The sequence below is a fragment of the Carassius auratus genome, chromosome 16, assembly GCF_003368295.1.
Source record: "Carassius auratus strain Wakin chromosome 16, ASM336829v1, whole genome shotgun sequence".
NCBI lineage: Eukaryota > Metazoa > Chordata > Actinopteri > Cypriniformes > Cyprinidae > Carassius > Carassius auratus.
Window position 1 is genome coordinate 24,285,097 of NC_039258.1, and position 24,996 is coordinate 24,310,092.

At 39.8% G+C, this 24,996-nt stretch overlaps 1 long non-coding RNA gene across 1 annotated transcript in view; it reads right to left on the reverse strand.

Moving 5' to 3' along the window:
- Positions 1-1,411: 1,411 nt before the first annotated feature.
- LOC113116590 (uncharacterized) overlaps positions 1,412-24,996 on the reverse strand; it is a 75,796-nt gene continuing 52,211 nt past the window's right edge. Inside the window, exons 3-4 of the long non-coding RNA XR_003294044.1 lie at positions 20,616-20,735; positions 1,412-2,643 (exon numbers count right to left, since the gene is read on the reverse strand). This is a non-coding gene — a long non-coding RNA (uncharacterized LOC113116590). The remainder of the gene's footprint in view (positions 2,644-20,615; positions 20,736-24,996) is intronic.

Consider the following 24,996-nt stretch of genomic DNA (forward strand, 5'->3'; position numbering starts at 1 on the left):
CGTGCGTGCTTGCGTGCGTGCGTGTGTGTGTGTGTCAGCAGTGGCAGACAGGTGACCCAGTGAGGACTTTACAGAGTGAAATGTAAGATCGTGCCCACATGTGCTTCTGTTGTGATGCTGATGGTATCTGGGTGTTTTCCTCCTCAGCACTGAATGACTGTGAGAGAGACGTTGAGGATCATTCCTCCATCTCTGCAGGCAGGTAGAGACTCATGATCCCTGCATGCAACAGAAACCTGCAAAAACACCATACATCTTTATTTTGTCTTGTAGCGTGAGTTCATTTCCAGTAAAAAGCATCTGGACTCTGATCTACATGCAGACAAACCTAACACACACTTGTTGGTTCAGCGATAATTGCGCCCAAGTAGCAGCAATTAAACAGGTAAATGTGAACTTGACTCAAGCTTTCATTTAAAACGGCAAATCTTAGTCCACCAACACGCCTGTGTTTTTACGAGGTGATAAAGCAGGTCGAGTGAACGAGCAGAAACCTCGGAGGTTCAAAGTGAGAGCTGCTAAAACATTTCTTCTGTGCAGTTTCCCCCTCTAGCATGTTCATAAAACATCATTACAGTCGACCTCAATCACAGGAATATGTTTCTTTGAAGCCTAACTAACTCTGTCCCAGGTACATAAACTCCAGACATGAGTGCTTGCAACTTCTGCCAGTTAATTTGATAAGCACCATTCCTGGATCATTCTGATGCTTTAAACCTTCGAAGATTAAATGACCTGCAGACTGAGTCACGTGTGATCTTTACCTTTCTCTTGCACTGAATAATTGCTGTATCGGTGGCAGACTGAGTGAGTGTGACTGCAGTGCAGTCTGTCAACAGGTGGCGCTGTTTCACAGTCCTTCTCTCTTCAGAAAGTGTGTAAAGAAATGAAAGTGTGTGTTAGCTTCTTCTGAGGCCGTCATCTTAAACCCTGCTAATTAAGAGGGGAATTCAAGGCCTGTAACTCATTTTCACTGCAAGGGACAACTTACTTATTTTCATGAAAACTCAGCATGAAAATTCATTATGTGTCTGCAGTTAACAGTCGGCATATGGTCTGGAACTCTTTATTAGAGGCTCTTAAGATTACAAACTCTGTTTGCTTAGAACAATAAAAGGCTTAAGTATAATCAAGATTTTAACATTGTTTGAAACATGGTTTGTGTAGCATTTGCAACACATTATTAGACAACACAGTCAAGCTAAAGGATAAAAGTAACTCTAACCCTAACCCTAAGAGTAATAAACTGGAAGTGTTACAGTGCCCATTATAACACAATAAAGAGTTATCAATGACCTCATCATTTTGATATGCATTAAATTCCATTATTATTACTGCAGCAACAGTAGGAGCTGTACAGAAGTAATGCGGTTAGATTGTGTGTGCACTAAAAATACACGCAACACAGAGGAACGGTAGTATATTTAATAGTTTTCCATCAAAATCACAACCAAACCAAGTCTTAATTTAAGCTTCAATTAACCCAGATTCAAGCACACAAGGTTGGTTGTCTTTCAAGGATGCAGTGGATGCTGTCCCAAAAGCCAAAAACTGTTCTTTGTATGTGGCTTGAATTCATTACAAACAGGAGTTTCTGATCCTGGCCTGTGAAGGACGTTTGCCCTGCAGGTAGGTCTGCCGCGAAAGCCTCTTTCCTTCCCGCCCAACAGATCCCGGGTTTGTGAATTCTCCGAGCCGGTGGAGGACAGCAGATAGAGTCAATGCGGGTAAGCCAGGACTAGGGGGAGTACAAATCCCTCAAAGAACTTAATGCTGGCTGCAGTCCTGCACTAGGCTGCGGTGGGAACCCAATCAAAGGAAAAGGTGTCTGTGAGGCAGATCAGCCTAGAGCCCAAATTGATTTACACACACAGAGAGAAGCAGGAAGGATTTGAGGCAGTAAAAGGGTGATGTACACAACTAAACGAACAACATTTAGCTGCCTTTATTTCAGTGAGGACAGGAGGATGTGAGGAGCATGTTTTAACTTAATTCTGCTTCCTGGGGTTATTTTTCAGATGCCGGACCTTATCACCTAAAGTCTTAATTGATGCAAGAGGAAGCAAAGTATGCTTTGCACAAAGCATTTGGAAATCAAAACGCACACAGCTTTCGCTGACATCTGTATTGTTAGTTGTGGACTTCTCAATGTCTCAAGCCAAATTATTTGACTTCCCTGTGTTTGCTCTCTGCACACACTGAGAAATCGCCTCAGACCATGTTCCACATCAAAAACAACAGCAGAGGAAGAGCGATTCACCTGCTCCCCTCTCTGCACGGCTGCATTCACAGCGAATCGCTGAGCCTCAGTCGAGTTCACAGATCATCTTTGAAAATAAGGCCAGGGGTCGCAGTTCGCCGCGGTTCAATGCCCTGTGGCAACAGGAATAGTAATAGAGATGCTGGGCTCGGGCCCGGGCTGCTGTGAGGAGAGGCTGTGTTTATGGTCCTCTAGGGCTGGAGCAGAGCGGAGAGGAGGCGATGAGGCGATGAGGCTCCTCTGTGCTGGAGCTGGATTTCTCGGGCTGCTCTTGAGGAGTTCAGCTTTCCTCTCTGCGTGAACTTTGGCCGTTAGAGTTTCGCGCCGCGTCCTGCCCACCAGTGATGAATGTTCATTCTGAGCCAGGCGCCAAAAAGCAGTTTCTGAGGGAAGAAAACAAAGTACATCATGGTTTGCAATATATCTTACAGAGTCCATGGGCAATGAAGTACTGCAGATAAAAAATACATCACACAGAATGTGAATCACCCACATCAGCGCGAGCAGCAGTGACATCAGGAGTAGGACTGAGCTCACACTTCTCTCACTGTGTGTAGTGGAGCTGAATTGTGAGTACTCGTAGAAATAAAGGACCTGATGCACTCAATCACCAGTGAATAACAACACACTCTTGGAATCCTGCAATGCGATGCAATCTTATTTTCCATTTCCAGTGTGATATGTGTCAAATGAACTCGATCACTCACACACTTGTTTACCCATTGTTAAAAGAATGAAATAACCACTTTTGATTACCAAGACGATATCTGAATGCCATTCACAGAGTTAAATACAGTATATGTTGAGGACAGTTGTTGCACTCTTTGTTCCACAGACTACTCTCCTCACTTCGGATGACGCCTGTAAAGTGTCAATGCTCTGATGTGCTGTAGTGTGCGTACAATATTTATGCTACCATTACAGAACCTGAATAAAAACTTTTTCTTTGGATATATTTGTTATGTCAGTTTCTCTGCTATACTCTGAGGGTGTTTACATTTACATTTATGTTTTTGGTAGATGCTTCTATCCAAAGAAATGTGCGCTGCTTTGAAAGACATTTTTAATAGTTAATGCATGTTTATTTTCAGTGGAAATCAATCCCATAATCTTGCACTATGAACACTGTATAAATATATATATATATATATATATATTTAAAACAGTTACATTTATAATATTTATAATTTGTAAAACACACAAATTGTTATATACAGCAGTTTTAGTGTTTACTTTTTTGTGTAAGAAGTGTTCATGTTCTCTTTTACATTATGATTTTGGGTGAATTGAACTGAATCTGATTTAATAACCCTCTCCATAAAAACCGTCCCCAGAATTTGATCCTAATACATGAACATATCACATCCTGCATAATATTCAGCGAGCAGCGTGCCAGTATTCCCTTCTGAGAACAGATTGGCTTGCAATCCTTCAACATAAACAACAACGTCTTGGAGTTACACATTTGCTTTGTGGTCTAGCAAACCTTTGTGAGTTCGACACATATATAAGCTCAGAAAACCAATGCTTACTTCATCACAATTAGCTGAAAACAGCACTGGCCACAACAAGGAGTCACATGACCATGTATTCCATATAGTCACCACGTTCTCAGAGCAGCGGGAGCCAAAATTTAATCTAAACCATGACATCGCGAGCCACATATGTACACATGAAATGACAGCGTGCAGCAGTAATTGGTCTGGTCGGCGAGAGTAAAGGTGGACACAGAGGGTCTCGCAGCAGGGGTGGAGTGAGTCAGTAGGTGCTGTGAGGGTCTCTGCTTCTAGAGACTCAGAGGAGCCTGTGGTCAAACCAACACAGTCTGTCTGCAGGATTCGACCATTACGTCTCAACATCAGTCAGACGCCTACTTGAGGAGAGTAACACACTCATAAATTGTCACTTTTCTGACAGGAGCGATCCCTTAACTTGGAGACCGGATGCATGTTTGCTAGTCAGTGAAATCCTTCATGTTAACAAGCTAAGACTGCTGATGTGATGTTAAACTAGCAGCCTGAATCAGTCACGCTGTTCTCTACAAGTATAATGAGAGCTGAGGTGTCAATGTAGTGTTTCACAGAAATCCTCGAAGTTACAGCTTATTCAGAGGCTCCTCGTGTTGGAGGAGTTCCATAAAAGAGTGAGCGATTGCCATTTGTGACTAATATTGTAAAATTAACTATAAATAAAAGATGTAATCCAAAAATTACCCTTTATCATATTCAAAATCCTCATTAGGCATTCAAGCCAAGTCTCGTTTCCTTTCCAAATGCAATTAAGTGTGAGCCTTTAAGGATAAAGTAAGCTTGTTAATAAGTTCACAGAGTAATGAAAAACAGCCTTTTCTTTATTGCTGAAGTGAGAATATTGAATCTAATAACAGGGCTGTGAAACATCAGCGGCTCTGAGCTCTGCACCTGCCAACATCTTTGGGTTAAAAATGGAGCTGTGTGTTTTTCTCATTAGACGCGCAAACTTCGTCTCTGACATCTGGGATCTCCACGACAAATAAACAGACATGATTAAATATCCTAGCGTAGCGATGTTGACTCGTGATGGCTGTTCACGCAAAGTTTAAGCACTGTCAGTATTGAGACGATGAAAGCTAAAGATATTGAGGGAATTTCAAGCTGTTGAACTGTTTTGCAGATTCAAGCCCAAAAAAAAAAAAGAGCACGTAAACTTGCTGACCTATATCTTGGGAACAGTTAGGGTTAGGATTGTGAAATTTGGTGCAAATGGACATGAGGACAATCTGAGGACATGGGGTGAGATACAACAAAATCAAGGATGCTGACATCATCCAAAGGCAATTTAGTCTAATTGTGGTCATTTCCTCCGCTTTTCAATTGTGCTACGATGATTGTCAATGTGGGTATTCTGATGATTGACACTAGTGGGTACACAGTATGTCCAGAGTGTGATAACAAACTACTGTTCAGTAAGCTTTTGAATCTGACATCCACTGAATCTTCAGTCCAGCAGCAGATTCATATGTGATACAAGTGGCGTATGTAAAGCACAGCGGTAATAAAGCATTACACTCGTAGTGCTGCTCTGGGAGCCCGTCGGTGAGAAAGAGCCTGAAAAGGGCAATGGAAACAATTTCCTCATCCATGCCTCAGGCCAGAGATTAGAAAGTGTCAATTATAAATGATGTCAGTCTCACTTACCATGAGGAGCATTTATGCGTGAGGCTATGAGGGAGATTGAGTGGAAGGCAGCGGATGATTTCAACATGGCACTGATTCACTGGCTTTATTTATTGACTTTGCTGCTCACACAAACCCCACAGCGAGCAGCCCCCAGCAGATTCAGAGGAAACACGTCTGTACAGCCTCACTACTTCCACATTTGTTCTGCTGGTGGAGGGAGCATGGATAGCAATCCGATGATCTTGTTCATCGAGCTTGCGCTCAAACTCTGGCAAAATGCTTAACTTTGATTTCAAGGACGTTTGTTTATTGTTGGACGGGAGCCATTTTTATCAGAGCTGTGTGCATAAAGCGGCCTTATTTAGCAACCAATGTGTTGCTTTGAATATGTGGCCCCCTTGAATCCAGATGTCAGAAGAAAAGAATGTCTGAACCCTGCGAAGGTCTTCTTTCTCTGTCCCAGAAAACCTGAGAGAGGAGTGAATTCCCGCTGAGCAGAGGAGCATGGATCATGGTAATTGCCAGCGGTACCTCAGGGCCAGAGCGATGAGCTCATTATTTTTCCTAAAACCCTTAAGTCTCGCAAAACAACAGCCGGCCGACCGTGGCTCTCGGTGGAGCGGAGGGAGTCGTGGGCGTGTGTTTGAGCGTGCTGGTGTCGATTTACAGACATCCACTCTTCTGAGGCGACTGCAAGTTATTATTGTTTTCATGATAATAAGCAAGTCAAATATAGCTAGTTACAAAATATGGTCCCACTTTATATTAAGTGTCCCTAATACCTGTGTACTTACATACTGTAGTAACAACATGTGTACGTACACATGTACACAATGGGTAATTTCATTACCAAAAAGTGTTGTTACCAATGTCCTGTTACACACTGATACTTCCATATAACATGCATTGGGTTGTTATATGTGTAGTTACACAAACATTAGAGCTGTAGATATTTCGTACCAATGTGTACTTACACTGTGGTTACATACTACACACACATCTAGTTACTATGAAAGTACTCGGGTATAAGAGACACAATATAAAGTGGGACCTAAAATATAAGGTTTATATGAGGGGGATTTCATTACTAATAATCACCATTTAACCTTACATTTTATTTCCAACAACAAGAGTTTGAACTTTCATGAACATCTGTTTGGTCATTAACTCTTAAATGCATCATTATGCAAAAAAATTAAAAATTAAAATAAATAAAAATACATATACATATACATATATATATATATATACACATACATATATATATATATATATATATATATATATATATATATATATATATATATATATATATACACATATATACACATACATACATATATATATATATATATATATGAGCAGATCTTATAAATAGTGAACAAAGCTGATAGGGTGAGGACTGGCATGGAAAGTCTTCTAAATCCAATACAGCTTAACAGTAATGCTTTTGAAAATGCAAGAGTGCATCTCAGTGCATAGGATATGATGTCCAAAGCAGCAGACTGTACAAGAAGAAAGGAGAAATACTATAGAAGGAAAACATTCTCACATGCTTTCATGAGTCTTCTAGATAAACTGATATCTGTATCTGTATCTATAGATATCTGTAATACAACAATGGTTGTGTTATTGTCTTTTTTCATCAGATTATGTGGCTTCTGAATGGCTGTTAATGGAGACTCATGCTTCAGCTCCAGAGTGAGTCAGAAAACGTAACACACATCTGTTAATTATTTTACACATCTCTCAGTCATTAAGTCAGCAGTCATTCATCTAATTGGGCACTTTTTATGACAGAATACAGTGATCATTTTAAAACAGATTATTTAAATAAAACATGAATTAAACCTGCCATCAACGAAAACTGACAATGTTAGTAGTTTAGCTTTTTTTTTTGCCATTTCATGTGAACTATCAGTGTAATTAATTAGCTTCACAAACACAATTGTGGCATCATTTTAGCTGGAAGCAATGGTTTGAAGTTAAACACTTCTTGATGGATGTGTTTCATCTTTTGTCTTCTCCAGATGTTCACTGATGGACTGATGCTGTGGATTATTGTGATGTTTTTATCAGACTCTCATTCTGACGGCACCCATTCACCACAGAGCATCCATTGAAGAGCAAGAGCTACCGATTTTGTGTGACAGTTTGTTAGTAAAGTTCATATCAGAGAACAGAACCTGAACTGAATCCTGCTGAATAATGAAAGCTGCTTAATACTTGAACCAAACTGTGTTATTGTAGTATCAGTGAGATAATACTTTAGTTTTTATTCATATTTATAATTTTAAGTTTTTATTTTTACACTCTCCATTTTTGTTTTAATTGTAAGTAGTTTTAGTCATTTTGTTGGGTGCTTTTTTATGTCTTAAGTTTTAATACAATTTTATATTTATACAGTTTTACGTCTTTAGTTGTTTAGTTTTAGTACATCAAGTTAATCTAAATGAAATTAAAAAGCTGAAAAAAAAAGAATACTGTATGTATACATTTTAGGTGCATTTTTGTTTATTGTTTTATTAGTTTTAATTTTAGCTTCAGTTTTAGTTTTAGTTAACTACAATAAACCTTAAATCAAATAATGGATGCATTTTGCAACATCACCACTTCAATAATCTTAATTTCTCTCATAATTTATGTTGTTTGCATAAAGTTGTTCAGTTTATTACTGTGAAACAGTAATAATAAAAAGAACTAATAAAGTTGACTTGACCTGACATTGAAAACAGACATAATCATGGATCTCTTTGACTAGATGAAACATTCCTCAAGCCACGGTCGTCCAGATTCAAACATATTACATCATAACCCGCACAACAAGACTGTTTCTGTGTTCCCCACTGAGTAACCTGGACAGGCTGTTTCAACCGAGAGGAACATTTTATCGTTCAGAGACTTCTCCATAGCTCAGGAGGGTGTTTAATGGTCAACTTTATCTCCCATGTTTCTCCTGAAAGTCCTGAGAAATGAAAGTAGACTCAAAAGAATCAAGCGGTCATACAGTAAAAGTTTGAAGGTATAAGATGTGGTCAGATCATGAGCTCTTTCTCAGGAGAAACATCTGAGAAGCATGTGATCTCACTGCTGTCAGGAGAAAGACATGAAGCTGTGATGCACGTGTGTGTGTGTGTGTGTGTTTCAGACGGACGGGGATGAACGTGAGGGTGATGTAGTGAGACAGATTGAGGTGGGTGGTCTGAACCTCTCAACTCCAGCAGGTTTGAGCAGCTACAGATATTCCCAAAGCATTCCCTAAACCTGGAGAGTGTTAGACCGCAGCCAACAGAAGACGATGTTTGCGATCGCTGGCTCGCTGTGTGAAGCTGCTCTTCATTAACAGGTGGTCCTGCCAACTACTCCACTCTCGTTCTGCCATCAGAGGAAGGTAAATACATTCATTTACATCCGATTAGTTTCCTGAATCCCAAAAAATCCCACCTGAGAAAACAAACAGAGCACAGCGGCACACATACAGTAAGCGTGTGCATGAGCGTGTGCTTCATAAAGGGGTCGTGAATATGAATATCATGTATGTAAGTAGGGCTCCAGTTAATCACAGCTGTTCTGCTCTCGTGGCATTACTTATAATTACTAATTACCATGTTATCATTACTGAGAAATGAAGTGCAACACAATCCTTTCATTATTAGCTGTGCTTCATTAATCTTGAAAAAAAGAGGAATGACAGACTTTTTTAAAGAAAAAGCTATGACCAAGGCCTAAGGAAAGAGAGAGACTGAATCATTTCCCAAACTATTATTTCTTCATCAGGGAAAGACTGGCTGTGATCAGCTTGAGTCAGGGAGTCATCAGTGTCCGGAAAACACTTCTCCTGTGTTCCTCTGGAGCGGGTTAATGGAGATCTAAGTAGTCCTCTTACAGAACCAACACAGAAACTACATGATGAACATAAAAGAGTCATTAAACTGAAGAGAACAAGAAAAAACTGATTCTCCCAAACAAAGTACTTCAGATTTCTGCTAAATCAATAAGGATCAAGGGATGACTGTAGGTTATAGTTCAGTCTTATTCCTGGTTCTTTATATGCTCATCGTAGACTATTTGATTAATTAATTACAAATAAAAACTGACATCAAACTAAGCTCATTAACAGTTTCTTACGATCATTAGGACATACTTCTCGATACTTAAGTAGTTCTTTGAAAACTGGTCACTCAGTTCTTCTGACCAAAAAAAAAAAAAAAAAAGCAAAACATTTCATACATTTCAAATAGTCAAGTCTTTCACCCAATTTAGACACTTTGTCACTCATAAAACTATGTCACTTTGTCACTCATAAAACTATAACCTGAAAAACACTAGCAACACACAGCATACAATGACTTCTTTCATTAATAAATAAATAGAAATGTGTATATATATATATATATATATATATATATATATATATATATATATATATATATATATTGTAAAAAAATAACAATAATAATAATAAAAAACCATAAAAAACCCAATAAAAAACCATAATGAAGCAGTCAGTTGAGGAGCTGTATTTGAAGTTTTGTAGAGAGCTGAAGAGCAGCTGTATGTCTGTGGATGTGAATCAGGAGTGAGGTCCTCTCTTTCTGACAGCACTCACAATAACAGATGCCATCTCTGATTGATAGCCACTCATTCCAGCACATGAGCCATGCAGAAAGACCTGCTCCACAGCTCAAGTTCACTGTGCCTACAGCAATCATATTAAAACCTGTCTGAGCAGACCTTCACCTCCACACTGGAGGAAACCAGCCTGTTGCTTTTATATATCAATATCTAAAATCAACTGACAATCAGAACATAGGATATGGTTTTGTTTTTCCTCTACATTTTTTTTGTTGTACTAAATCTAAAGTGTATGCATAAAAACAAGGAAACAAAATTAGCTGAATTAAACTTGGGATACGCTGTATTTTAATGTACATGTGTTAGCTGTTACAGTTTAATAACACAAATGAGTACTTTTTGAAATTGACTAACTACTGTACTTACTATAGAATTAGGGTTGGTTTTGAATTGTTTGCTTGTAATTCTGCATAATTTAATATGATCATTATAAGAAACTAAAGGGATATTTGCAAAAATAAAAAAATGAAGACTTTTGGACGTGCACAATAAAGTGTTTGTGAGCTCATGCGTTCCAGTTTCCAGAAGCATCACTTCTGCCATCTTACAACAAACAAAAACAAGCATGGATCCGCATGAATCAGCCTAATTGAGATTATAAGTTGGCCTTCAGTACGAAGACATTGTTTCTGACACAGATAAATCATCACGAGCAGCATAACAGCAGCTTTTATCCTCAGGCTATATTCCACCTGAACAATGCAGAACATCTCAGGGCTCTACATAACTTCTCAAAACATTGGTGCATTCATCATTGTGTCTATTTTATCTCTATATTTTTATTTTATTTTATTGTCTGTTCTCTTTAGTTGCTCTGTTTATAATGGTTCTTTCAATTCTTCTCCAAAGTAAAGTGCATTTTTGAGGGCCTTAAAATGCTGTAATCTCAAGAAGTGCCGAACATGTATATCTGACACAGTTTTCAGAAGTTTGTGTGCCAAAATGGCTCAACAGCGCCACCTATTCACATTCAGCGAATGTACCCCTTCCACTATGTTTCGCGCAAAATCCGAAACCTAACAGGAAGTTGGTTATTTTATTTTCATTTTTGCCATTTTCAGGTGTTGTTTTTTAACGAAATCCTCCTGATTAATCAGCTCAACATCAAATTAGATCAGTGTAATCTAAAGCCCTTTGTGATGTTCAATTGTGAAGATCAGTATTCAGTTATATTCATGTGCCACCTGCTTGCAACAAGAAGTGACATGTTTTACACTTTAACAAACTTTTTCAAGAGATTTAGTTTGTTTTTGTTGTTTTTCCTCTCTCTCTAACACGTGTTGTGGTTACACTTTATTTACTCTACTGAGTCTACTGAAACTCCAATGACTGTTAGTAGAACGCCTCAAGTGCAATAAAGTGTTATCCTTAAAGTAAGTTTTCTAAACTCCTAACACAGCAACACACGCTCTGGAGGTGTAAAGATTTTGGAGGGGGACCAGTAATCCTCTCAGCAGTCCTGACTCTCAAACCAGACAGTCCTGCTCCACCTACTCCACCTTGTTTCTCTGCCATCACAGAGGATGCATTTAAAGCAGACATAAGGCTGGGATATAAGCAGAAAAGCTCAATTTTGAGCAAATAGGTCTCTATGAAATCGTGCATCCATATGCTCATTTTCTTCATAGTAAAACTGTGGTGACGGAAAAAGAAAATAGGTTATACTTTATATAAATCAGACACTGTAATGCGTGTGCCTGTGAAAAGATTCCTGTGAGCACAGGAAAGTCTTCTTTTGTTTTTTTCTTCTCAAAGCCTCCATGTGCTGGACAGATCAGAGCATCTGCGCTGGAGGAGGAAGGCCGTGAGAAAGCCATGGGAAGAGGAAACGAGAAGAACTGTGGGAAACTAAACCCAAACACACACAAGGAAGTTACAAAGGAAGTCACAACTCTGAGAAACAAAGATGTCCACAGCGTTCGCAGGCAGCACACGAGCAGATTCACACAAACTCTCGCTGTGTACTTCCCCACAGATCACAGTAATGATCGCTGGGCTGTGTGTTCACAGGAGCGCAGGAGAATCTGCACCGATGCTCCTCGAGACGGACGAGAGGAGCGCACACTGAGGTTTGTGGAGGGCGCTCTTCACCACAGGGAGGAGAGGCATGAGGAGTCATGTGACCAAACGAGAACCAATGAGACGAAAGGAATTCAGGTTCACTACAGAGTTTAGTGGGTCAAGCCCGCGTGAGGACAGCAGCAGCCAATGAGACGAGCTCAGAACGACGTGTGAATACAGTTACATGAAATGTGATGATCTGGTGTGAAATGAGCTGCTCAAGAGAGAGAAGAGCGGCCACAGAGAGATGAATGGATGAGTGCAATACCACACCGACTCTGTGATGAACAAGTCTTGTGGATATGAGTTCAGTTAAGTTAACGAGAGAATGTTATGTTTCTATGAATAACAGGTTTTTTTTTTTTTTCATTTTTCATTCCCATTTGCCCCAACAGCAAAAGAAAAAAACCCACAATAGAGTTTCTATGACTTCACAAAAGAAGAAAAGATATGGATAGACCACTACTACCGTTGCTTTTACTATACTACTATTGCTTCTATACAGATAAATGTGAAGATTGCTAATCAACATTTAAATCAACTAAACAATCACGAGTGTAAAACCTACACTACAGAAACTGCCTTTGTGACGTTGTAAATGTTATTAATAAAAAGACTATTTCAGTCCTACTGCTTGAAAGGGGTCATGAACTGCCTTTGTATTTGTGTTGTTTTTTTTGTACTGTTCTCTGAGGTCTACTTATATTATCTAGATTTTTACTAGCGACGTAGACTCAGTGGGCGGGGCTAAACAGGCAGTGATGTAGACTCAGTGGGCGGGGCTTAACAGGCAGTGATGTGATTTAGGTCAAAAACACACAAGTAACTCAATACATAGCAAGTAATTGCTGCATATATAATATTAGGCAAAGCAATAGTGACAACGTCATGAAAACAGTTTCTCACAAGTGTTGCGACATTACTATGTGATCCAATATACCCAGCCGGCATTTCAATGTTAATTCAATGTTGAAATAAAGTCAGGTACCATGGTTGAATCAACGTTGTTTCAACGTTGAAACCACAACTGACCTTATTTCAATCATATTTCAACGTTGAAGGTCGCTCATGTGCCGGCTGGTTAGTCACACAGCATCATCTTTTAGTTTCAATCTTGTTTGTAAATTAATCCATAGCAAAAATGAAGTGAACAAAGGACCAATTTCTTACTGAAGTACCACTTTGTTAAAAATAAAGTTCTTCAAATAAAGTTAATTGTTTGATTTTTGCACAGAGCTGCGTTCATCTCTCTTTTATTCACACTAAATTGCATGAATCGGTGGGCGGGGCTAAACAGTCAACAGGTGCGTTCCATTCGACCGTAAGTGTACTGTGAAGTGAACTTCACAGGGTATTCTGCCATCTTAAGTGAGATTCCAATCCGAAGGGAGCGAACATGTTCAGTTCGAAGGGCATTGCGCACGGCACAGGGAGTAACATCGATACCTCACTTCACAGGAAGTGGAGACCGATTATCCTCCAACTGTCATTGCGCGCAGCACGTCATCACCAGTCAAAACAGCCGTCTTCGCTGTATGCGTTCATATTCATTACGGATTGTAAAAAGGTATGATAATGTAAAAGCGACTAGAAACAGATGAGGCTCTGCAATTTTTCTTTATTTTACTTTATTTATCTCAGTGTTTATACGGCTGTGCGTGGGAAGAAGGCGCACGAGACCGCTATGCAATTATATGACCATTTATTAAAAACATATATATACACAGTTAATACATCCACCGTCGAATGGAACGCACCTAACGATTTAGACTCAGTGGGCGGGGCTAAACAGGCAGCGATGTAGACTCAGTGGGCGGGGCTAAACAGGCAGCGATGTAGACTCAGTGGGAGGGGCTAAACAGGCAGCGATGTAGACTCAGTGGGCGGGGCTAAACAGGCAGCGATGTAGACTCAGTGGGCGGGGCTAAACAGGCAGCGATGTAGACTCAGTGGGCGGGGCTAAACAGGCAGCGATTCTTCTGCGGAGGCAGTGCTTATCCACACTATTACATCGTAGAGTTGTGCATTCCACAAGCTGTAGTTTTGGCAGATTGGCTTCAGTATTTCTTCAGTTCTGAAAGTTACAGGATGTTTTTATAGTACAGTGACCTCTTATATGTAAAAAGATCAAATAAAATAAGGTTTCTTATTACCATTTCTCATGAGTCATCAAGATTTCAATTTGATAATTGTGAAATTTATAACCAATTTTTGTAAGGATTGTTTCAGAGTGAAGATGTGTTTTCAGTGCATGGTTTTTCTCAGTCTAACCAGCACCACTCAAACATACAGCATCTGTTACAGCGGTCTCTATGAACTGATGTGTATAATGTTGTTAAAGTATAATTTAATATGTAAGTATCATTTAATATCCACAATACCCTCTCTAAACTCACACACAGACTCACAAAGCCCTCAGGTCCAAGAGATATTCGACAATCCATGAATTTTTGAAACTAATCTTTCTTGTACATGTTGGGTAGCTGTGGTCACATTAGTGCACGGTTCATGAGAAAGCAGCTCTGTGGGGCACGAGGAGATGAACACACCTCACAGACCCAGAAATGTCAGAGAGGCTTCCTGCTGAGCGGCCGGTCAGTGCTGACCATGACCCCGTGACCCCGGCAGCGCGCACACTCGGCTGATCTGAGGTCAGACTCACGGTTAACACGAGGATGAGAAGAAAAGCAGGAGTGAGAATGAGAGTGGGAGGAACAGGAAGACACTGAATGAGACACTATTTATAGAGGAGGCGAAAACACACGCTTAAAAGAACATCTTCAGAAGACACACCCAAACTCTGGACTGTAGCTTTAATGTGACCGTCTACATCCAAACAGCACTAAATACACTAGAGATTATTATAAATCTGCCTCAAATGACCAGTATTCCATGTTTAGGCTGGTTAATGCCAGATAGTGGTGGTTGAGTACTGTTCACCAGTTAAACTTATATATTAATAGTACATTTATTCACTTGGCAGATGCCTTTATCTGAATGTCTAGAAGTTTTATTGCTAAAGGGGGAAAACACTAACCTAATTTATCCTAAAAGAACCAACAATATTAGCAATGACACAAAACAGAAACATACACAACTTGAGAAGCAAACATGCAGAACACAAGTGTGTGTGTGTGTGTGTGTGTGTGTGTGTGTGTGTGTGTGTGTGTTGAGATTTATAATTGAGGAGTAAATTGTAAAATTGATAGGGCAATATTTGGCTGATATACAACTATTTGAAAATCTGGAATCTGACGGTTTAAAAAATAAATAAATTCAAAATACTGAGAAAATCATCTTTAAAGTTGTCCAAAAGAAGTTCTTAGCAATGCATATTATGAATCAAAAATTTTGTTTTGATATATTTACAGTAGAAAATCTACAAAATATCTTAATGGAACATGATCTTTCCTTAAAATCCTAATGATTTTTGGCATAGAAGAAAAATCTATAATTTGACCCATACAATGTTTTTGTTTTGTTTTTGGCTATTGCTATACCCCAGTGACTTAAGACTGGTCTTGTGGTCCAGGGAGACATATAAAGATAATCTCTGTATCTGTATGCAGCTTTCAGAAAGTGTGGATTTATCACCTGATCCATAAACTCTGGCATCAGATGCATCTTGCTGTAGTGCACACAGAGTCATTCAGGGCTGTGAGCGCTGACCACTGCCAGTATGTTATGTAATTCATTCTGGTCATCTGGGAAACATGGGGCCAATCCAAACCAGCACCAGCAGAGACATGTGGGGTGGAGCGATGAACCCAAACACACACATTCAGCACAGATGCATGCTCCGCTGCAGCTTTCTGTGCATTGCATCAGCCTGGTGGGCTATTTTTACTCTTTATTTGAAAGCTAGTGCTTTTTCTAACAAACATGCAGGACGCTTTTAGGCAAAATATGTATGAGAAATGAGGGCATATTGAGTTTTGAAATTTAGCTCCTTGGGGTCAAGATCAAAATGATGAATGTGTTCTATCATACAACGTCATTTGAAGTACACTGTCCAAACTCATGCTCAAAGGGATTTCCTGACTAAGATAAAGCACAACAGAGGACACAAACCAGACTCAAACCCCGTCTGAGAGGTCAGTGACACCTAGACATGACGGGGGTCTTCGTGTGCTCTTCAGGTTCTCCCTGCATCTGTTGCGGCCCACTGGCCCTAATGACCCGAGCTTCAGGCCTGACCTTCCTCTGTGACACGGTTCATGAAAGCCAAGCACTTCAAAAGAGGAGCGTCATGGACACGCTCCAGAGGCTCGACTCATCAGTGAGGAATGAATCAGTCGGAGCGAACGTGATTCCAGGCAGTGCCAGTCTTTCATCACCTGCAGTCAGTGAAGAAGACATGAAAGCTGCTCTCGTACTCTTACAGATGCAGTCTGGAAATATTCTTAGTGGTTGAACCCACTGCTTCCTGTTTGAAACGGTTTGTTCTGAAAGTGTGTCACATTTCTCTGAGCTGTGAAAGCCGAGCGATGAGTGTGTTCCAGTGCTTCTCGAATAAGGACTCGCCCTGTTTGTTTGACTTGTTTGTGTTTTAATTCATGCTCCAGATACACACAGGTTAAACACACATACACTGTCAAAAAACAACAACCGATTCCATTCTATTGAGTAGGTTTGCGTTAACAAAATGCAATGAATATGTAATAAATAATAAATACATTTATTCTATTAAACTCAAGGATAAATCAGTGTTTTTAAGCATGTTTACATCAATTCCAAAAGAACACATTTGTGTATATTTTATTCATAAACTGATGTTCAGCTTTCTTTTAATAGTCTGAACATCATTAATCAAAGCTCAGTGAACATGATGCTCACAGACACCGAGATGAGACTTTATCTTCACCAAGATGATTGATCATACAAAAAAATATATATACTGAAAGATAAGGTTTTTAAGTAATTTTAAGTTTGAATGTGACGTGACATAAACTGATGCTATTCAAGAGGTTAGTTGTTGTTTTCTTTTTACCAGTCTTTCCATTAACACCATTATGTGTTCATTCAGACTGATTTGAGGATGCAGAACAAGCACAACAACGATTGTGTAACAATTAACTGAGTAATAGGCCAATCATCGAGCCATGGAGGCACTGTCTTCTCAAACATGTCTTCCTTATATTCTCTGATGCTTCATCAGACCCAGCGCACGCTTCAGAGGTTTGATAAAACTCAATGAGCTCAGCGAGACGAGAGTCGATGACTTCCACTGTAACTTTACCGTCTTTTTCAAAACTTCACACACAAATCCAAGAACTGCACATAAAATGTGAAATGCCCCATCTCACGCAATATGAAGCACTGCATTCAAAATATCACAAAAACACCTCAAAAACTAACATCTGAAAACACCTCTGCCATAATATGAACTTCTGTTAGATCTGTGTGTTACACAGAGAATTGTGTGTTGCGTTGCAAAAAGTGTTTTCTGAAACTGAAGACTGAGTCAAAGGCTGAGAATTAGTGTATGTTTTTCAGATCTGCTGTTCGAGTGTGAGCTCTCAGAAACTGTGTGACAGGGAAAGATGTGTTTGTGAGCAGATGAAGAAGAAAAACTATAACTGCTTGTGTCTCATCTAATTGTTTTCTCATCCAATTTATCCTCCTCTGAGGAAACTCTCCTTGCATTTTCTAACAAAAACCTTGAAACTAAAAAACAGTGCTTTTTAAGATGTACCACCTCCAAGCCAGGGTCAACGCTCATGTTTTGCTGGTGAACAGTGTGACTGTGTGGGTAAACCATGAAACCAGAAGCCAACATCAAACCAGCGCTGCCTGGAGCGCATGAAGATTCACGCGCTCTTCTTTCTCCAAATATCTCACGGTGCTTCCTCTGCGAGAGACTTCAGCAGCAGATCTGAACCGCAGCAGCCCAGTAAACACTGTGACTCTGAGCGTGTCTCTGCAAACATCCGGCTGGAGGAGAGCTTCGTGCCACACAGTGAGGCCTGCTTCTTCCTGAGGAAGAGGCTCGATTCGGTGCGTCTGCGGCTGATCTGAGCTCAGTCCACGCTCTCTCAGACGCTCTGCTGGTCTACAGAGACTGACCCTGGATCAGCGCTAACAGACCTGACTCAGAGCGTGGGACGCCAGCAAACTGCCAGCAGACACAAACACACAAGCGTGAAGGGCTTCTGCTTCTCGTGACCAGTCAACAAGAGCTGAGAACACACGCTGAACCTCTCATGCTAGACGAGTCCTCTCCAAAAACACAAACATCTACATCAGGGCAGGGCATGTATGAGATCACAACACATGCATAATATCTACTATCAACAATATTTTCATAAATGAATTAATAGTTAAAAACACTAATGAGTTTTCTCAAATAGAGAGCAGGTAATGTTCATGTCACATACACAGAGCTGCACTAATGATCATTAACATCCACATCAAACATCAAACCACAACGATTTGTCTATTCTTATTAAAACTTATTTTAACATGTGTTCATGCTGCATGGAACTTCAATCACATAATATCATGATTTCTGTGTTACAAACATCCAAATAATCACAGAGATACTGGGGTATAATCTGATATTATCTCGAGCAGTGATCACTACAGAGCAAACCCCTCTCCGAAAGTGACTTGACCTTCAGAAGAAAGACATTACATTATACTCCAGCAGGGGGGGACAAGGGACTGGACAAACTGTGTTAGTCACTGAATCACTTTTTCAAAAGATTCCTTTAAAAGCCCTGAGCTCAATTTCAAGTGTCCCAGAGGATGCTTTTTATTATTATTTTTTTTATTTATTTTTTGAGTATATACATTTGTATGTATGCATGTATATACTGTGTGTATTCATTTATTGTTCAGTTCAATTAAGAATCATGTGAGAGATCTCAAATAAATATAAATAATCATGATTCCAATTACACATAGTTTGTGAATGTCAACACTATAAAATTGATTATAGCATTTTCCTTTCAATTAATACAAATTAACAGAAAAGAAAAAACAACAACAATAAACTAAAGAAATAAAGTTATAAATGAATGTCTGTGTGTGGTTTGGCGCCCGGTGCGTCTTGCTCTTTAAAGGACCGTTCATCTTCAAGTCTCTCTGAGTCTCTTTCCTCTGAACCACAACACTGTGTAAGACAAGGGGACGGAAACCCACACGCTTCAGGATATCTGCTTTTGTGTTCAACAGAAGAAAGAAACTTTCTCATTCTGGAACAACATGATGGTGAGCAAATGATAAAATCATCGATCACTTTTAATCTCAAAAAAGAAAAAGCCTAATACTGATGACTAGATGCAGGGAGGACACTAATGCTTAGAGCAGGTCAAAGGTCAAAGGCTCCTTCACATGATGCACTGATGATGTGCTGAAGAGTGTTTGTGTCTATGAACGACAGTGAGTCAGTATCCGCTGAATATCATGACGTTCTGAAGGATAATTCATCAGAGACAGTGAAGCAGATTACAATGAGCTCCAACACACAGAAGGAATAAATCACACACACGTGACTGTTTTACAAGCCCAACACACAACAGCTCACTGTGAGCAGACAGTACGACACTCTCTCAGCTCCGGCGTCTCATTGTGTAGACACACACACACACACACACACAGATCTGTTCATGAAGGAGAGCAGCGTCTCCATGATGCTCCACTTCCCGTCCTGGCACGGCTCGGATGTGGACCATGAGCTCTCACGCACACACACACACACACACACACACACACACACACACACACACACACACACACAGTCCACACTTGGCATGTCACCCGATGTACACCTCCTCTCGACCTTCACACACAACCCTGAGTCTCAGAGAAACCTAGTGACCTGACAGACTGGACCTGCTGGCTACACACACACACACACACACACACACACACACACACTTGTTTTTGTGAACTGTGGGGAATTTCCATAGACTTCTATTACTTTTAAACGGACCAAAAACAATATTTGCAATCCTCTAACCTTAAACCTACCACTTACAGAAAACCCGTACACGTACAAATGATCTTTATATATATATATATATATATATATATATATATATATATATATATATATATATATATACACACACACACACACACACACATGTGTGCATGCTTTTTTCTCTTGTTATAATGGGAATATCTGTGAGCATGCAGAACTCCGTAAACTTGAGGAATTCTGATGTGTGCACAAACAGGCACATGCACGTTTGAAAGAGTCGTGACCTCCTCCCAACACCGTCTCATCAGATCTACGCCAGCCTCACAGATGAACTATTCTGATCTCATTGAATGTTTATTAAAAGTTGAAGAGTTTGCATCAGTGTAAATCAGAAACACTCAGAAATGTCACTGTCTGAATAACTCAGAATGAATTCACCTGTGATTGATTCTAAAAATAATCTGAAATAATGCTGAATTACTGTAATATCACATGTACGGCACAAGACTGGGCTGCTCTATGAAGACTCCATATACTGTGTATGTGTGATGTTAAAACCCTACACCTGACCCACCTGAGAGAGAGCAGAGGCCCATGACACACAAGATCATCATGTGAAGAGGAAGAAGACAAGGACACTTCCTGAGCCGCTCATCTGTTCCTCTCCTCACCGCTGCAGAAGATCCATCTGATGCTGAAAGAAACAAGATCACGGCACATCTTTGAAATGACACACTGAACAACACAAGGAAGCATGCTAACTAGACAACTAGCAGGTTTAGGAACAAGTGTTTCTATTCGAACTACTCCGTGTTAGTGATCCATCAAACCATTACAGTCCAGCAGAACACTTAGAAGCAGATCGTGTCTCTTCAGAAGACTTGGATTAAAGCACCCTGTTTATACGGATTACATTAACAATGACTTTATGCATTTTGGGATAGACAGAATGAAATGGATAGACAGAACATGAACAAAAGCCACAGGTTTGGAGCAACATGATGGTGAGTAAATGATCACAGAATGATCCGGTTTCACAGACTGGATGAATGAGCTTTCATTCGTATTGCCCTCTCTGAGGATGAATCAGAGGCTGATAGCATGCACACTAGCCAGGGTGATTCAAAGCAGTGTTTTGGGAAGCCCGTGTTATTCAGATTCCCATGAGCCTCTGCTGGTGGGAAAAGGAGCAATAAACCGAGTCCCAGCGGAGCACGCCAACCTCAGAGACTCACATCTGCATTCACATCTTGTTTGTCTCAGTGATGCTGGGTTAGCATTAGCCTGGAAGCCGCTAAGAGTGCTAATGAAACAAAGATCTGCTCTTGGGCTGTGCTGCGGCTGCTGTGTTTCTGAATTGTTGGGTGTGTTTGGCTCGAACTCTCAGCAGCAGTGGAACCAGTTCAAATTAGCGGTGAGATGTTGTGCCGCAGAAGAACTCAAACCAGCTGCAGGGTAATTAAGCTAAATGGAAGATTGCAAATGACTGCAAAACAATATTTCAACTCGTGCGCTGAGAACTCCCTCTTCAGCCACGACAGTAAACAAGAGGACTTACTTTAACACACTAGTACGGCCCCATAAACTTATATTATACTTCATATATATACTTCATATAAATATATAAATTGTACAAAGTTTGGAAACGTTATGATGATTTTAAAATGTTTTTGAAAGAGGTCTCATCTGCTCACTAAGGCTGAAATTATTTAATAGAGTAAAAGCATTTTCAATCATCTGTTTTCTGTGTGAATCTGTGTTAAAGTGTAATGTATTTCTGTGATGCTCCGCTGTATTTTCAGCATCATTCCTCCAGTCTTCAGTGTCACATGATCTTCAGAAATCATGATAATATGATGATTTACTGCTCATTCTGTTTAAATGTTATTGCAATAATCAAAAAGCAAGTCAACAATTAACAACAATGTATTGAAAGTAAATAAATAGGGCCATATTATTTTTTTTCTCATTCCGTTATTTTTCTCCGTTTTAATTTGAATGACTCTTGAAATCATGAAACTTACACAATTAAACAACATTTTATTAAACTAAAATTACGCTAAAAAATAAATAAATAAATACAGGGCCTTATGTAATCTGTTTTATTTAATCCCAAATTTGGTTTATTTTTCAAAATTCTGTATATTCTGTTCAGAATTTTTTCTGGAATTAAATTTTTATTGAATTCTTTCAATAATAGGGCTCTTTTTTTTCTTCCAGAGAACTGTGTTAATTAAGTGAAGGCATAAAACAATAACAATTTAATAAATCTTTTAAAAAGTAATCAGACAAAAATCTAATATTTCATGTTCTACTGTATTTTCTTCACACAGACACGTAGTGTTTCCAGCAGTCAGCGCTCATCAACACTCAGCGGCTCGATCCTGACTCCGCTCTGACAGGAGGTCACACAGAGAATGTCAATATTCCCAATAGCAGAGACAAAGACATCATGACTATTTGCTCTTGGTCTGGTTTCCCAGGCCTCCCTGCAGTCATCCTCCAAACACACAGTGACTCACTCCAGTAACTGCAGACAGCGAGCAGATTCTCACCGAGTCTGAGATTACGGTCCGTGTGTTTAAACACAGCCAGGCTCTGAGTGTAACGTGAGCGTGTGACATCAGAGCGATGGAATGCTCTCACTGTTACTCGTCTTTAATAATGACCACTCACACAGCCGAGAGAGTCACAGCCTTCACAGGACGTCTGAGCCACGCAGGAAGTGGATTACAGCACATCCTGTCATGAGCACTCACTGAGCGCAGGCTGCCTGCACAAATACCGTCTCCACATTTTAAGGTTCTTTTTTTGATACGGTTTTGAATAAAAATGGAAGTGAATATTCACGAGCTGAAGGCATATTGAAGATCTGCTTTTCCGGTAGAAGACATTAGCTATGTTTCAGAGGAGCACAGAGTATCTGAGAACCATACTTGAGTAAAAGTACAGAGACCTTACAGTAGAAATCACTCCACTACATGTTACAAGTCACCAAGTCCAACTTAAATAAAGACTTCGAGTATCTGACTTTAACAGTATTTGAGTATGTTATAGTCCCCAACACTTACAGTGATGGGTGAGGACAGCAATCATTGCTTATTTTCTAAAATCAAAACAAAACTGAATATACTGTATATATATATGACACCAGTGGGTGTGGCCACACCCTAAAGAGTACTGAAAGCCCTTTGAAATAAGTGTCTGTTTCTAACTTAAAAGGTTGATTACTAAATTTAAACAAATATTATTCTAGCTGAATGTGTTAGATAAAGTGGGCCAGTAATGTGACCTTTAACCTTTAGTAATTATGATCAAATTAATTAAGTGAATTAACATCCATTGATTATTTTATAGATGGCATACTCTTATAAAAAATAAAAACAGAAATGTGTGTGCGGTCAGGAAATTCAAATCAGAGATGGAAGAAAAAAGCGAGAGACGACAGAAAGGAAGGCGAGGCATGAGGTTTAATCTGTGAAGTAAAGAAAGGATGAGAGGAGCGTAGAAGCAGAATATAAAGCTGTAAAATATAGTCACCATTACAATTCATTTAAAGTGTTTAGAAAACAGCCTTTTTGAGCAGTTTGGGTGAGTAGAGGATAAATGCACAAGAGACAACACCTGTAATGTCATGTACTGTAGTTGGTGATTTCACTTGTTTCGTAAAGCAGACAGAAACTGCTGCAGAAAAGGTCTCTGTAAGCTGTAACTAGTAATTGCATTAGTCATCACAAAGAGTACAGATTCAGAAATGAAGTCAAGTAGAGAGTAAAAGTTGCTAATATCTTTGATACTCAGTAAAACCACAAAAGAATGTTAAAATGATACTCAAGTACAGTAACTAGTAAACAGGGACGTGTAACAGACTATTACAGCTAGATAACTGTGTACTGAAGGGACTTGTTTGTGCAAGAACAGTTTAAACGCATTACCAACAAGTGTCCATTGTGGGATATTTTAATATGACTGCTCTGAGTCAGTCTGGGTCTCTTTACACACAAGCCCAGCCGAAAGATGAACAAGAAACATGAACACTCATTCTGGAGCGCTGACAGACCCCACATCCCACGGGTTTTACATTTATGCCTTTAGCAGATGCTTTCATCCAAAATGACTTACAGTGCAGATATATATATATATATATATATATATATATATATATATTTTAATCCGTATGTGTTTTCCCTTGGAATTGAACCTATGACCTTTTGCTCTGCTAATGCAATGCTCTACCTCTGAGCCACGGGAACTCACTGTGTGCAAACTGTCCGTCCGAATCCTCTTTGGTAGAGAAAGAAAGGGCAATGTGAGAGCGTAGGACAGACGGAGAAGCTGGTGAACACTCATAATGGATCAATAAGGAGTGAAGCTCATGGTTTGTATCTGTACCTCATCCTTCCTCACTGGCGGTTACAGTGGCCTGGTTTCCACCTCTGACCACAGAGCGGGGTTCCTGTTTACTTCTCCTGACACGCACACACACACACACACAGAGAGAGAGAGAGAGAGAGCGGCCTGCGAGCTGAAGCTTTTGCTAAACAAGCGTGTCATTTGACTCTGAATCTGTCACGCATGATAAAAAGCAGCAGATCAGCAGGTTCATATGAACACGAGGTCAATCATCAGAGGAACATCCTGCACACTTCCCTGTTTCTAAACACACAGAGTGGTCACTGCAGGGAACATCTGTGCTTTCCTTCTCCCTTTAGTTGTAATGCGATAGGATCTTCTGGAGTTTGTCTGATTGTGCACCTGGTCTTCCCAAAGCTCCCTCTGGTGAATAGAAGCAGCCCGTTCAAGCTTCACCTCGTTCCTTACAAAAGACTCGAGGCACATCTCAAGACTTTCTCTTCTGCTTGGCAGTGAGCACTGAAGGGACGTGAAGGACACACGCAGTTTTTCGAGGTAATGCGCCTCAGAATCGTCCTAAACATTTCATTCCTCTGTGAATG